This window comes from Eurosta solidaginis, chromosome 2, assembly GCF_040869045.1.
Source record: "Eurosta solidaginis isolate ZX-2024a chromosome 2, ASM4086904v1, whole genome shotgun sequence".
Taxonomy (NCBI): domain Eukaryota; kingdom Metazoa; phylum Arthropoda; class Insecta; order Diptera; family Tephritidae; genus Eurosta; species Eurosta solidaginis.
Genome location: NC_090320.1, coordinates 300,000,257 through 300,015,171, shown reverse-complemented (window position 1 = coordinate 300,015,171; position 14,915 = coordinate 300,000,257). Strand labels below are relative to the sequence as shown.

The 14,915-nt window shown below is 36.8% G+C and overlaps 1 long non-coding RNA gene across 1 annotated transcript in view; it reads left to right on the top strand.

Moving 5' to 3' along the window:
• LOC137241301 (uncharacterized) overlaps window positions 1-14,915 on the top strand; it is a 94,400-nt gene that overhangs the window by 24,028 nt on the left and 55,457 nt on the right. Inside the window, exon 2 of the long non-coding RNA XR_010949960.1 lies at window positions 13,131-13,181. This is a non-coding gene — a long non-coding RNA (uncharacterized lncRNA). The remainder of the gene's footprint in view (window positions 1-13,130; window positions 13,182-14,915) is intronic.

Genomic DNA, 14,915 nt, shown 5'->3' with positions numbered 1-14,915 from the left:
ATTGAAAAAAAACTTTAAAATTTTTTTAGTATTTTTTCCGAAAAGTACATTTAAAAACATATTAAAAAAAAAAAAATGATCCCAAACGGTCAATTTTTGAAAGTTATAGCATTTTGAAAAAAACACCGTTTTTTTCAAAATATTTACAACTTATTTTGAGTTGGAAAACGGTGTTTTTTTCAAAATGCTATAACTTTTTCAAAAATTGACCGTTTGGGATTATTTTTTTTTTTTTTAAATATGTTTTTAAATGTCCTTTTCGGAAAGAATACAAAAAAAAATTTTTTACTTTTTTTTCAACTAATGAAAAAAAGAAAAAAATTCTCGGCCCACTCCGGGATTAGTGGGGATGATTGCAGAATTGATTGAAGTTTTTTATGAGAAAAAAAGGGCGAAATTCGAAAAATCTCGAAAAACTGAAAAATTACAAAAAAAAACTTTAAAATTTTTTTTTGAATTTATTCCGAAAAGTACATTTAAAAACAAATTTAAAAAAAAAATTCCAAACGGTCAATTTTTGAAAAAGTTATAGCATTTTGAAAACAAAAACGGTGTTTTTTTACAAATTCATAACTTTTTTTGAGTTGGATGAAAAAATTTGAAAAACTTGTGAAAAACGTCTTTCGTAAGCTAGAAAAAGAAGAAAAACTTTCAGACAATTCTAAAGGGGTCGGGTTCAAAACTGGTCGAAATGGGATGGAATACTCCATATATAAACGCAACATCTTGCGCAATTGTGGCAATGTCACTGTCATGCATAAGATCGCGTTAAACGCATTAATATGAAAAACTTTATTGTGGCGCACAGTGTCGCGAAGCGCCCAAAAGTTAAAAAAGTTCATCGATAGATATTTTTATAAAACTTTAACAAACGATGGGGAATACATCCATTAAATCATTTCGAACAGAATTTTTAATAATAGACTTGCGCGCTTTAATCGGGACTTAAACCTGGAATTGTGTTAATTGATAATTTTGCCCACGGTTTTTTATGAAAAAGGTCACTGAAACAAACTTAAAGTCAGAGCTTGTTAGTAAATGTAAATATCTCAAATGAGTTTTTTTATTATATTTGGAAGTTTTTCATACATGTCAACCCTACTTTTTTATTTATTCATCGATAAGGTGATGAGTACCGTTACTTTTTATAAGTGGGAAAAGTTAAGCGAATTTTTATTCGAAGTTAAAAGTTTAGAAGAGAATAAAAAAACTCATCCTAACTCCATCACAATTTTTGGATATATTGTCACAAGTAATTAATGTCAGCTCAAAATTAAGACTAGTGAGAAAGTGCGCTAGTTGCGATATTTATACTTTTTTACTTTAGAGTGATAGCTGCTATTACGGTTGGCGATGTTTGTGACGTGTGGTTTTTCTTTTGCAAAGAAATGACGTTTATAAATTCTGTTACACATATTACAAATTTCATAAATTTTAAAGCAGATCAGAAATTGAATTTTTCCAATTTAAGAGGATAAACGTTAGTAGCATGCATATTGAAACCGAATAAGAACGTGAATGAGACTTCGTTTTAAAAGATTGCATTATCCACTTTTTCCCAAAACATTTTTATTTTTGTGGGCGTGTTTAAGGCTCGATCTCTACGAAATTTGACTTGTTGACTTTTCAGGTTAGCACAAATGTATATACCAAGTTTCATTATAATCGCTGCAGTTTTAGTTTTACCGCCCACTAGTGTAGGGGGCGTGGCAGTCGTCCAATTTTGATTATATTTAAAAATTTTGTTACCTACAGTAAGTGTAGGTTCCATGATGAACTACAGCGAAATTGCAGCACGACAAGTAGTTTTGGCCGCGTTTATATGGGATCGCGACACTGTGTGGCGGGGCCATAAAGTAATTTGCAACACAAAAGTCAAACAAGAACAACTCTAACTGGCTTATGCTAGAGAGCTGTATTATGTCTTAAAGTCATTCAACTTTTGTAATAGAAAGAAAATTAAACAATCAAAATGATGAAAAAGAAGGTAGGATATGTGAAACTCGCGACGCCTGTTTAATTTTTTGTGCTAATCAGAGCGTTATTAAAGGCTTTTTTACGAAATTCCACGCAAACATGAAAGAAGTGCCGGGCTTTAGAATGACTAACATGAACATGTGAAATAAAAAAAATTTTGTAGAAATGGAGCCATGTTTGGGACAGTTCAGAGGCAGTGAGGGAATCATGATCATAACGCAGAGAAATCCTATATATATACATATGTACGTATGTAAATAGATATATATCTGTTTATACTATGATGTCATTGGAACGCTATGCACTCAAGGAACCCCAACCAAAGCAATGCTTTATTGGAATTTTTTCAATTAGTTTTTTCTTTGTTTCGCATGTAATTTACGATAAGAATGATCATTTTATTTCATTGCACCACTACGAAAGTTTTAGTCAACGGAACTGAATGACTGAATATTCAGAGGACAACACTGTCCCCAACTAAGGAATAGGGTTGGCGTTAACAAGACCTAACATTCACCTATGGAAACCAAGCGGAAAAAGGTAAGCTCAATGAGCAGAAGGAGGTAAATGCTGTTTTTACCGTGGTGGAATGAGGAACTAGGGGGTGACGCGGGATGGCCTCATGTTATTAAACCGTTCGCGAGTTGGTAGGGCTTGTACCTTAATGGTGCTTTAAAGCACCATCAACATCGGTAGCATTCCCAAAATCTTCGGGGAAACGTTTAAAATAACATGAAATACTCCCAGCCTTATGATCAAAGCCGAAAGACGTTGTTGTGACTTTATCTATCTATCTTTGTCTCACACTCTTCTTTCTCTTTTATTTGCTCTCTCCTCTGCCTTTTTTCAGTTTGTCTAAATCGACCTACTCAATTTCCGTATCCCTTTCATTCTTGAGTAAATCTTCCCTCTTTTCCTCTTCCTCTTACCCTTTCTGCTCTTGCTCTTATCTAAGTCTAATTATTACTATTACTCCTAATCGTATCCTTATGTTGTTATTACTCTTCCTGTTAACCTCTTATTCCTATTTTTTTCAATCTATTAGTAATAAAATAATATAAATTTAATTAACCCGTACTAAATTAGCATTAAATACTGTGACGAATATTAGCAACGCTAAGAGATACTATCATCTCTAAGCCAATACTAAGCAGTGACTTGTATGCACATCAACAAGTCAATCACTATGTCTACACATATGTCCATACAGGCAGCGGAGAGCAACGCACAAACACATGCATATATCTGAGATACTCCCAAAAGTAGGCAATTATTTGTGCAAGTATCACTCACATATACACGCGCATATGAGGAGCTATACACGTGCATCTGTAGTTATAATTTTATAGCTGGTAACTAAGTAAATTCTGGAAACGCCTAGAAGTATGGAACGAGGAAATCGAAGAGTATAAAAGATCGCAATCTGAGCAATCAAATCAGTTTGATTTAAGCACGCTGTCTGTCGAGTAGTTGAAGTGTTATTAATAAAGGCCATTTTGCATTATTGAATAGTGGAGTTATTTATTCAACAGTTTAGTGATTCGAACGTTAGTAGAAGGTTGCAAATAAGAGGAATTGCAGTAGATTCGTTACAATACGTTTTAATTTTTTGATTGGGCATATGGGTGGGCTAGCATAAGAGACCTAGAAAACTGCAAGAGCTACTTTATTATGCAATTTTATATAACAAAGTTTGGAAGTAGGTTCCAGATCTGTGTACAAAGTTTAGGTTTCTTAAAAAAAGAGTTCCTTGCAGTCTTTCATATTACAGCTAAAGCAATTTTTTTCTTTAAACATAATTACACACACATAATACACTTACATACTTACTTGTATATGCCGTTATGTTAAAACAATTTTTATGTACTTTTGTGTGCATAAAACTTATGAAAATTACAGAAAAAAACTTTAAATATTGTCGCATTGCACACAATCAACACCTCGTAAATGTGTTGATATTGAAGACCAAGCTTTTTGAAAACACGATGCTAGACAAGATAATTTTATGAATGCATAGAAACGAGTGCTGGGCGGGACTGAGCTGAAGTGTGCGTTTTGAAAAGTAGAGAACTTTTTTTTTTATAGTGAGGACCTTTTGTTTTACAAATATGTTTTACATTGAGTGCAAAAGAAGATACAAGTTTCTATAGCAAATGGATCAAAGAGTACGTAGTATAAGTTTGATATACATATCCCGAGTTTGCATTGTATATATAACAAAATGTTAGTATGTATCAACTGAAAATACAACCGATCAATAAATAAAAAACAAAACACAAGTAAGGAAGGCTAAGTTCGGGTGTAACCGAACATTACAAACTCAGCTGAGAGCTTAGCTGCGTTGGTTTCGTAGGGTTTCGTAGTTGGTTTATAAGTGGTTTTTAATTCCATATCACATACGTTCGGGAAATTGTAGGCCAAGGGTGACGTTTTTTGGAACGATTTTCTTTACCCTTTGACAAATAAGGGAAAATCACCATGTAGGAAAATGAACCTAGGGTAGCCCTGGAATATGTTTCTATGACATGGGTATGAAATGGAAGGTATTAAAGAGTATTTTAAAAGGCAGTGGGCCTTAGTTTTATAGGTGGACGCCTTTTCGAGATATCGCCATAAAGGTGGACCAGGGTGACCCAGAATATCATCTGTCGGGTACCGCTAATTTATTTATATATGTAATACCACGAACAGTATTCCTGCCAATATTCCAAGGGCCTTGGATTTTGTCCTGCAGAACCTTTTCATTTTCTTCTACTTAATATGGTAGATGTCACACCCATTTTACAAAGTTTTCTCTAAAGTTATATTTTACGTCAAAAAGCCAATCCAATCACCATGTTTCATATTTTTTTCGTATTTGGTATAAAATTATGGCATTTTCTTCTTTTTTCGAAATTTTGGATATCGAAAAAGTGGGCGTGGTAATAGTCGGATTTCGTCCATTTTTAATACCAAGATAAAGAGAGTTCAGATAAGAACGTGAACTAAACTTAGTAAATATATATCGATTTTTGCTCAAGTTGTCGTGTTAACGGCCGAACGGAAGGACAGTCGGTCGACTGTTTATAAAAACTGGGCGTGGCTTCAACCGATTTCGCCCATTTTCACAGAAAACAGTTATCCTCATAAAAGCTATGCCCTTACCAAATTTCACAAGGATTGGTAAATTTTTGTTCGACTTATGGCATTAGAAATATTCTACACAAATTAAATGAAAAAGGGCGGAGCCACGCCCATTTTGAAATTTTCTTGTATTTTTGTATTTTGTTGCACCATATCATTATTGGAGTTGTATGTTGACATAATTTACTTATATACTGTAAAGATAATAAATTTTTTGTTAAATTTTGACTTAAGAAAAAAATTTTTTTTTAAGTGGGCGCGTTAGTTATCTGATTTTACTAATTTTTATTAGAACACATATAGTAATGGAGTAACGTTCCTGCCAAATGTAATCTTGATATCTTCAACGAATGTCAAATTACAGCTTGCAAAACTTTTAAATTACCTTCTTTTAAAAGTGGTCGGTGCCACGCCCATCATTGTCCAAAATTTTACTAATATTGTATTCTGCGTCATAAGGTCAACCCACCTACCAAGTTTCATCGCTTTATCCGTCTTTGGTAATGAATTATCGCACTTTTTCCATTTTTCGAAATTTTCGATATGGCCGATTTCGTTCATTTTAAATAGCGATCTGAGATGAGTGCCCAGGAAGTAAAATGCTCAATAAAAATGAATGAATGAATGAATGTTAACGGACAGACGGGCGGACATGGCTAAATGAATTTCTTTTTTCGCCCAGATCATTTTGATAAATGGAAGTCTATATCTATCTCGATTAGTTTTTGCCGTTACGGATTACCGTTATGCGAACAAAATGCTCAGCTGAGTATAAATATGTATTGATGAGCTTTAGAGGACATAAACAACATATCAGGCTCATGATATAATATTTGGTTTTCTCAAAGTAACCTAATAATATTTGATTTTCAAAAAGTAAGTTTATGGAATTTTTTGCGCGTGCATATCAACTTTTATGGAGCTAAGTGCAACCTTTGTCCATGCGTAAAGAAATGACGGAAGGATGAAACTACATCGTTGTCTTGCACCAGTTTGGCACTACATCTGTGCCGTTTCTTGAACATTTCGGGATGACTCCAAAATTATTTCGAGACTATATCGGAAGCAATTCGAAACAATTTCAGGACAGTTACCTTCGATGCGATCAGGACAAGCTTATCTTCCAATTTGTGGTGTGTTGCTATTTCGTTTTTCCAACAGATTGATGCACTTACATGTTTTATGACTACTCCGAGTGGTATCTGCTAAGGCAAATGAATTTTACTGAAGAGTTTTTCAAGGCAGAAATACGCACTACCAGGGAAGACCCCATTTTATTAAACTGATGTATTTTGATGTTAGTTGTCCTGTCACTTAAAGTCGAGGACCTTTCATTAGTTAGCTTCCAACCGCGACTCATCCATGCCATGTATAACAAAGTCATGCAACCGATACCAACGTATGAAGCTCTTGTCTGATGGAAGGCGCAAAAGACAAAAAGAGTATCCAACATAAGGTTGGGAAGGCGCATGCCTGGTAATGTCAGGCACAGTGATCAGCGCACCTCAGGAAGGGTTAAATGTCATTATTACTTTTCCGACACCGACCATATCACGGCGGTTTTTGAATTACATAAGATATTATTCATAGCAGGAATGGGAGAAAGGTATTACAATCTACGCAAACGGCTCGAAATGGAAAAGGGAACTGGAGCTGGAATGGACTTAAAGAATCGACAGATAAATTGATTGTACCAATATGCTGTGAGAGTACTGACGGATGTCATCACAAGTCATTGCGCTATTGCACCAATGCTTCGACAGTGGCGCATGCCAATAAGTTCCCACTGCTGAAACTGTCAGGATGTGGGGGTAGACCAGTCGATTTTTCACTGTGTCTGCCGATGTCCCGGACTGCAAACAAGACGACTCAGATTTCTGGGCGCACGGTTTTTCTACAGTCTGGCAGAGGTGGGAAAGGCGGATCTTTTAATCCTACTTAAGCTCATCAGAAAAAGCATAAGGTGCTTTGTAGACAACTAGGAAGTAATCTAGTTTCACAGATGTGCCGCCATCCGGCAGTCACTCAGGGTACTCACAACAATGGAGCAAAATGTCTTTGAGTGAAAGTAAGGGAAATTTATACGTACGCCCTATTAACCTAACCTTATCTAGTCTCCAACCGGGACCAACATTTAAATGTGATATTTTAATACTTTCTATTATCGTTTGAAGGGTTGAGACTGGAAAACGTCATTTATTTGATTTAAATGAACCGCCCTAATGTCAAGCAGCTACATAAAATTCAATGAGCCTTTGCTTAAAGTTTTTGCAATAAGTACAAATAGTTTGTATGTTGTTCTCCGCATAGAGATGATGAGGACAAATAACTCGAGTGACACGTGCCGTTGCCAAGACGCAGCAGCCGGAGTTAATAAAAATTTGTTGGCTCACTGTCCTACAATTTGCAACTTGTTTATGTCAGCTCGTTTCTATGGTTGCACTAATCAGTATGCGATCGAAGTTAGAGTATTACTCGAAACCTAATCTGTATGTTCGGTTTTATTCAATCCTCAAAGAGGTCAATGCATGTAGTATTATTATTGATATTAGAGAAAAATTTGCAAAATTTGAACTGAGATACGTCCCTTTTAACCAAACTTTTAAATTACGACCTTTCTATTAGAAAAGGTCGATATACTCTTATGTTAATCGAAATTGTGTGGAATATTTTTAGGCTCGTTCAATGCTTGCTTATAATGCATTGTTATAAAATCCAATGTCACTGATCAAGATATGTTATAGGTAGTGAGACTCCTGTTCTTAGTAAGTGGAAAAGAAGGTTCAATGTGGTCATATTAATCGTTTCCGATATAGTCGGGCTAGTACCTTAATGGTGCTTTGTTACCGGAACGTACCGTATCTATATAGGGTAAAGGACCATCAACATCGATAACACTCCCCAAAACCTTCGGATACAACAATAACAACGTTAGGTAAGGTTTGCATAGCCACGAGAGTAGGTAAATTAATTTAAATACTTTGATGTGACGAATGAAAGATGACGCTCAGGCTAAGAAAGTGTTTTTATCGGAACCCGCCTATGGAAGCAGAAGAGAGGGCGGCCCCCACTCCGCTAGAAGGACCAGGTGCAAAACTATTTAAACTCGCTTGATGTAATCAATTGGCGCCAGTTGGCAGAGCGAAGAAGCGACTGGCGCGCCTTGTTGGACGGCCATAGCCGTTTAACGGTCAAAGGGCCCATTACTGATACTTAGCATAGACTTGACTTGACTTGGCGTAAACTTGGCAACTTAGCCACGATTATACTCCACTTAGCGCATACAATCCGGTATCATAATCAGCTGTCATTTTATTGTGAAATATTTGCTACAAAAAGTGGTGGTTTTTAAACAAAGTTAATTTTGAGTACTACAATTAATTTATGAGTGGAAAAATTAATAAATAAAATAAAAATAAATGACAATTTGTATGACAAAATGTCAAAATGAAATGGAAACAAACAAATGGCATCTCAAAATGTAAACGTCACTTAGAACTTACATAGGAAATCAAAATTCAATAGACTTCTAAGTCAAGTTAAGTGTTGCTAAGTTTTGAGTAATCAATAACATGCAATGTTCATTTAACAGAGCTGTAAGTGACAGTTCTCAAGTCAAGTCAAGTCTATGCTAAGTATGAGTAATGGGCCCTTAAGCGCCAATTAAGTAATTACATAAGTTAGTGAGAACTCAACGCTTCAGATACAATTCGATATAAGAGCCCTTTCGGCTTGTATGTGCGATTGCTTCCGCTAAAGATCGAAAATAAGCAAAATATCCTTACCGAATCTTCGACACTAATCCTAAAGTAGAGGCATAGATATGTAGACACGTCGATATTTTCATTTATCTCACGTTGTATACTTTCTAAATTAGTTTCTTTTTAGGAAATTTTTTTAGCGTAAAAGTTTTGTTGCTTTTGTGTCACAGGTATACTTGTATATAACATATAGCTTTGCATTAATGTATGTATGTATACCCAGCAAACTTTATGCTGAATCTTTACCTCATCGCCCAAACTAAATGCGAAAATTGTATATACATAGCTCTGGAACAAAGTGTACCTGCATATCCATTTTCAAGTCAAGTCTTGCACTCATTCTTGATTTTTTAAACCTAGAGCAATTTGGGTTTTGTGATTTATTTTGTAACCCGGAAAGAAAAAAACTATTTCTAAAATGCTGACTGGGTGGTGCCGGCTGAATGTTTGTATGATTTGTTTATTTTACTTAATGCGCTTTAAATTACGCACAAATATCTATAAATTAATGGAGAGCTAACGAGCCGATCATGTGACGAAGACAGACCAAGTCGTAGGCACCTCTAATTGTTAGGTCATTGACCAGCATTTGGTAGGTATTTCTACTTTATCAATTTTCTTTCTTTGCATTTGCTGCCATGAGTTTTGAATTTCAGACGAAGACGAATTGCAAAATTTATTTGTAAATAGTGGTTCTTGCGATTAACGAGGGCTATCTATATAAAGTGCTAGAAGTCATCATATATGGTATATGTATATCCAAGACTGCGAAAGTCGTCCTCCATCTAGAAACCAGCATTAACAATAAAAAAAAAAAAATTTTGTCTAGAAGTCTAACAGAGACTCACTCCTGCCAACAGGTTCTACTTCTCTGCGCTGAAGCACGAAATTAATTGTTGCGATGAACGTGAAGTTAACGAAGCACCTTCGGCGGAATAGCAATTAAAATTTCGGTATTTTGGTGCAAATTATGAGCTAATTAGTGGCGAAGAGAAAGAATTTGCCGCCATTTTCTAAGTGAATATTTTGGGTGATTCACTAAGTTCATGTAAAGTTACCGAAGCACTCTCGTAAAATCTGACTTACACTTCGTTGATCGAAATGTGACTTAGCAGGTAGTATGCGTATCAGTCGCTTATTAGTTGCGAAATAATAAGCAAATAATTTGCTAAATATACCGAGTTATTAATTTTTTGATCCGCCGAAGGTGCTTCGTTAACTTAATATTCATAATAGTATGTATATATGTATATAGATTTAATTTGATAATTGAGTAGAGGTATAACACCGGGAACCGGCAAACTACTTCAGTTATATGGATTGAGTAGGAATTTGTAAGGTGGGTTTCGTCGAAGGCTGGGGTAGCACTCAGTTAATTCAGAGTCGATAAGACACCTATTTCCTTTCTAAATGAATACACGTTACTTTGTTGCTGGTATTTGCTTCAGACGTACATACACACACACACACCGGGAGGGGAACTGTCATCAACCTCTGATTGATGGAAGGGATGATTGGCGTAAGGCCGGTGGACAGCGTACCGCTGCCGGTGTACCGAAAACGGGTGAACGGTGTATGGGCTGACGGACACCTTACTGTTCCTGGTGTTTTCGGTGAACAGTGGCTGAGCTTGCAGCGGACTAGTTAGTGTCCTTTCGACCACTTGTGGTTGTTGCGATGGTTGTATAGGCGATTGGTGGCTTGAAGGTGTGTCGGCGATGACGGATCGGTGGATTGATTCCCAAGCAACCGGTGGTTAGTTGCGATGCTACTGAAAGCTGCATTACAAAATTATTTATGTATAAAGTGTAACAATTATCGTAATACTAATAGTTATGCTTTCGGAAAGCATGACATTCCAATCAGTACACAAACTGGCAGTTATAAAGGATGAGTGCTGCAGTCAACTTATTGGAAGGTTGGAAAGGGCGAGTCAGCAATTCTGCCCAACTATAATATTTAAGTTTATAAAGTTTTAATATTTATGCTCTCTAAACGCAATCAACTCCGATCAACAAAGTAACTGGCAGCTCAATAATATGAGCTAATATTCTTTTGGAAGGTTAGAAACCACTCAACACAGCAACTATCGGTCGAATACGAATTTTTTTCAGGATTAAGCAAAGGAAGGAATAAAACGGAGCTGGTGCTCTTTACGAGAAGGTATAAGATACCACATTTCTCACCTCAAGTGCTGGCAAACACAGTGCTTAAGTTAAGTGAGTCCGCCGACTATCTAGGGCTCACACTTGTTAAGAAATTGAACTGGACACAAAACACCACGGAACGTGTCCGTGAGGCCACGGTTGCCCTCTACACATGAAAAGGAGCAGTTGGACGGAAATGGGGTATGCCCCCTATGATAGTGCTTTGGATATACACGGTCAAAGTTAGGCCAATATTGCAATACGGGGTGGCGGTATGGTGGCTCGCCCTGAATAAATCCTCGACGGTTCTTGTTATTCAAAAGGTGCAAAGATCTGCACTACTATGCATAAGCGGAGCCATCCGCACAACGCCAGCGGAGGCTATGAATGTAGTACTGAACCTACTAAATAAATGAAAGGCGCGATAACCTCCGAAGAGATTTGAGGCCGAGCTTCTCTACTGAACCTACTACCCATAGATATAGTAGGCATAAAATATGCAGCATAGCTGCACATGCTGAGGAAACTGACCACATGGGCTCACTGCAACCATACTGAAATTCTCGACAGATTCTGCATACCAGAATGGACAGATTTCTGCAAACCACATACCAACTTTAACAAGAGATACGACATATTAATCCCTGAGAGAGAACAGTGGGTTATTGACCCTGATTGGCCCACTTACAGCATTCAGATCTACAGAGATGGATCTAAACTGGAAAACAGGGTCGGAGGGGGTGTCTATTCGGAACGATTGGACATACAAAGATCGTTTCGCCTTCCGGATCACTGTAGCGTATTTCAGGCCGAGCTTACGGCGATACAAGACGCTGTGGACTGCCTTAGGCAGAAGGCAGACTCTCAGAAGCACATTTATATTTTCTCAGGCAGTCAAGCAGCACTGAAAGCACTTGACTCTGTCACAACTAATTCTGAAACTGTAGTAGGCTGTCGCAGATCACTTAACGTGATGGCTGAACAGTTTACTCTGCATCTGGTATGGGTTCCGGGACATAAGGGCATACCAGGTAATGAGATGTCGGATGAGTTTGCAAGAAAGAGTACTTCCCTTCCACTTTCGCCATCCTGGAAGAGGTTGGGCATGCCGCTCTCCACCTGCAAGCTCAAGATAAAGGAGGCTCTACTGATGGAAGCCGGAGCCAGGTGGAAGCATCATGATAGATGACAAAATTCACATGGCCGGAATGGAATGAGAAGAGATCGCGAGAGCTTCTGACCCTCCGTAAGAGGGATCTTTCCTTAGTTGTATGTCTTCTCACTGGTCATGTTTGTATTGAACCGCATGTGGAAAGGATTGGCGCTCCATTTAATGATTATTGTAGAAGCTGCGGCAACGAAGAATAGCCTGAAACTGTTAGGAATCACTTTGTGAATGTCCAGCGCTCGGTAGAAGAAGGGAAGGTTTTATGAGCAAGATGTTTCTCGTATATCTGACTGATATAGCTGAGGTCAATACATGACGCTTAGTTAGCTTCACAAACTCAACGAAGTGGTTTGATTAGGAGAGTAGGAACAAATCGTGTTGTTTCACAATGGCTCTATAAAGGCCTAAGTGTGCCGCTTCGATCTGGACGGCAGCCACTTGAACCTAACCTAAGCAAAAGAAGGGTTTTAAAGCACATGTTTTTCATTTTGATGTTTTTTTTTTTTGTATTTTCATTGCGTGTGAAAATAGTAAAAAAAACTCGTTTTTAGTAATAAGTTGTAGGTATGTATCTATAAAAAAAAATAAATATAATCTTTGCAATCGCAATTAATAGCACATCCGCAAAATGTTGCGCCTCGTAAATCGACCGCCGGTTGTGCGCGCTTTAATGGCGCCTGCTTTGCTAATTCAGAAATTTAATCTCTGTAAGGGCAATTTTGTTAATTATATCGAATGGCATCAAATTGAATAGATATATGAATAGCATAAAGGCAGGCGCAGGCAGATAGGCATAAAAGATGTGATGTACAGTTTCGATATTAAGGTGTTACACCCTAAATAATTGGCGCTCATTCAAATTTTTACTCATGCGCAATATTAATATTTGAAAATAAATACCAAATGAATTAAACAAATTTAATCGTTTTTGAATTTTTAAATTTTTCATTCCAGATTTTTGAATAAATTTGTGTTTGTGAACTAATAAATTTTTCTTTGGCAGCGGTAAGTCAACTTTTTTTCCTCTCACTTAAATTTAATTATCATTTACATACTTCCACTGGAATGAGATTATTTCACTACAAATTAAAGAGTTACAAAAAAAGTTGTTTGTAGTCAGCGGATTGGCTGTCGTACGCCAGAGCAGATGAGTTCATAAAGCTTTGTGGTTTTTCAGTATTATTGTTATTGTCTCAGCACCTTGGAATTTTTAATCAACGTTTTAGTTTCAGTTAAAGAAAATCAATACTGGTGAGATGGTTGTGATTAAAACGGCATAGCAGCAGATATTTGTACCATGTGCTAATAGTGAGCTCATACATTTGGATACAAGATTAGGTTAGGTGCAACTGCTCGGCCAATAAGGACCTCACATACTGTTCATAGTGCTATCAGAATTTGTGTGAAGATCAAGTGGAAAACCAGGGGCTGAAACTGTTATTCCTTTTATAATATAAGTCCTTGCAAAACTATTAATTTTGGACTTTAAATATATTTGGATCAAGATAAAAATTATTTTCGGATTTTTATTTTTTGAGTCCGATAGAACTAGTTAAACTCGGAATTTTAAAAATAAAAGTCCCGAAATAAAAGTTAAATCAAGACTTTTAGTTTTTAAGGCCGAAATAAAAGTTCCGCTTGATAACAAAGAAACGGCTTATCCGAAATAATTTTCTTTGTTATCAAGCGGGACTTATTTCGGCCTTAAAAAATAAAAGTCTTGATTTAACTTTTATTTCCGGACTTTTATTTTTAAAAGTCTGAGTGTAACTAGTTCTATCGGACTCAAAAAATAAAAATACAGATGTTACTTTTATATGTGGACTTTTATGGAAAAAGTTCGAAAAATAAAAAGGCTGCATGATTCGACATGATATTACTATAGGGATACCTGGGAACTCAAACATTTTCACCTAGGTCAATTTTTTTACCCGGACTTTTTCCACTCCGAAAAAAAAAAATTATTATTTTCCGTCCCTGCGGAAAAACCCGATTAAGTATCAGCCCTAATGTTATGAATACTTAAACGTTTCTTTTTTCCGTACATCTTACATCCTTTATCATTGAAGATGCCTAATTTAAAAGCATGTGATGCTAGAAAGCGGTGCACTCTGAGTACGCCCGTCATAAGCCTCTTTTTTGTGATAAGGGTAACTTTGTTATCCTAAAGAAAAGCGCTTGATCTTCGACATTTTCTCGCCTCGCGCTTAATTCCATGGTTTTTTTGCTTGGCTCTGTATATCGCCCAATCCGAACGGGCCGTGTACTGTATATGGTTCAAGGCTTATATCTTCCTTCCTTATCTGGCAGCTTTTGGGATCTGCTTATAACGCAGACCCTACCCCTTCCGTTAGTTTGGAATTGTCGGTGTACCCGTTTATCGTATCATGGGTAATTTCTGCACCTTTGTGCCAGTATTCTATTTCTATTATAGCTTTAAAATCTCCCTGGAATCGCAGGCAAGGGACCGGGTAGTCTGTCCGCCCAGTATTAGAGGACAATATACTTCTATAAATATAAATAAATCTTCTATCATGCGCTTAACTTTCTCTTTAATTTTTCAGGAATTATTTCTACCTGCCGGCATCTCAAGTTCCTAGATCACTGAAATTTCTTAAAAATTGGAAGAATTGGACTAGAAGTTGGAACGGAAGTGAGTGGGTGTGGGCGGGACAGTGGGAGGGAAAAAGTATTAGAAGCTTTTCATGGCAGAAATACACTCCGAATATTTGCCAAATC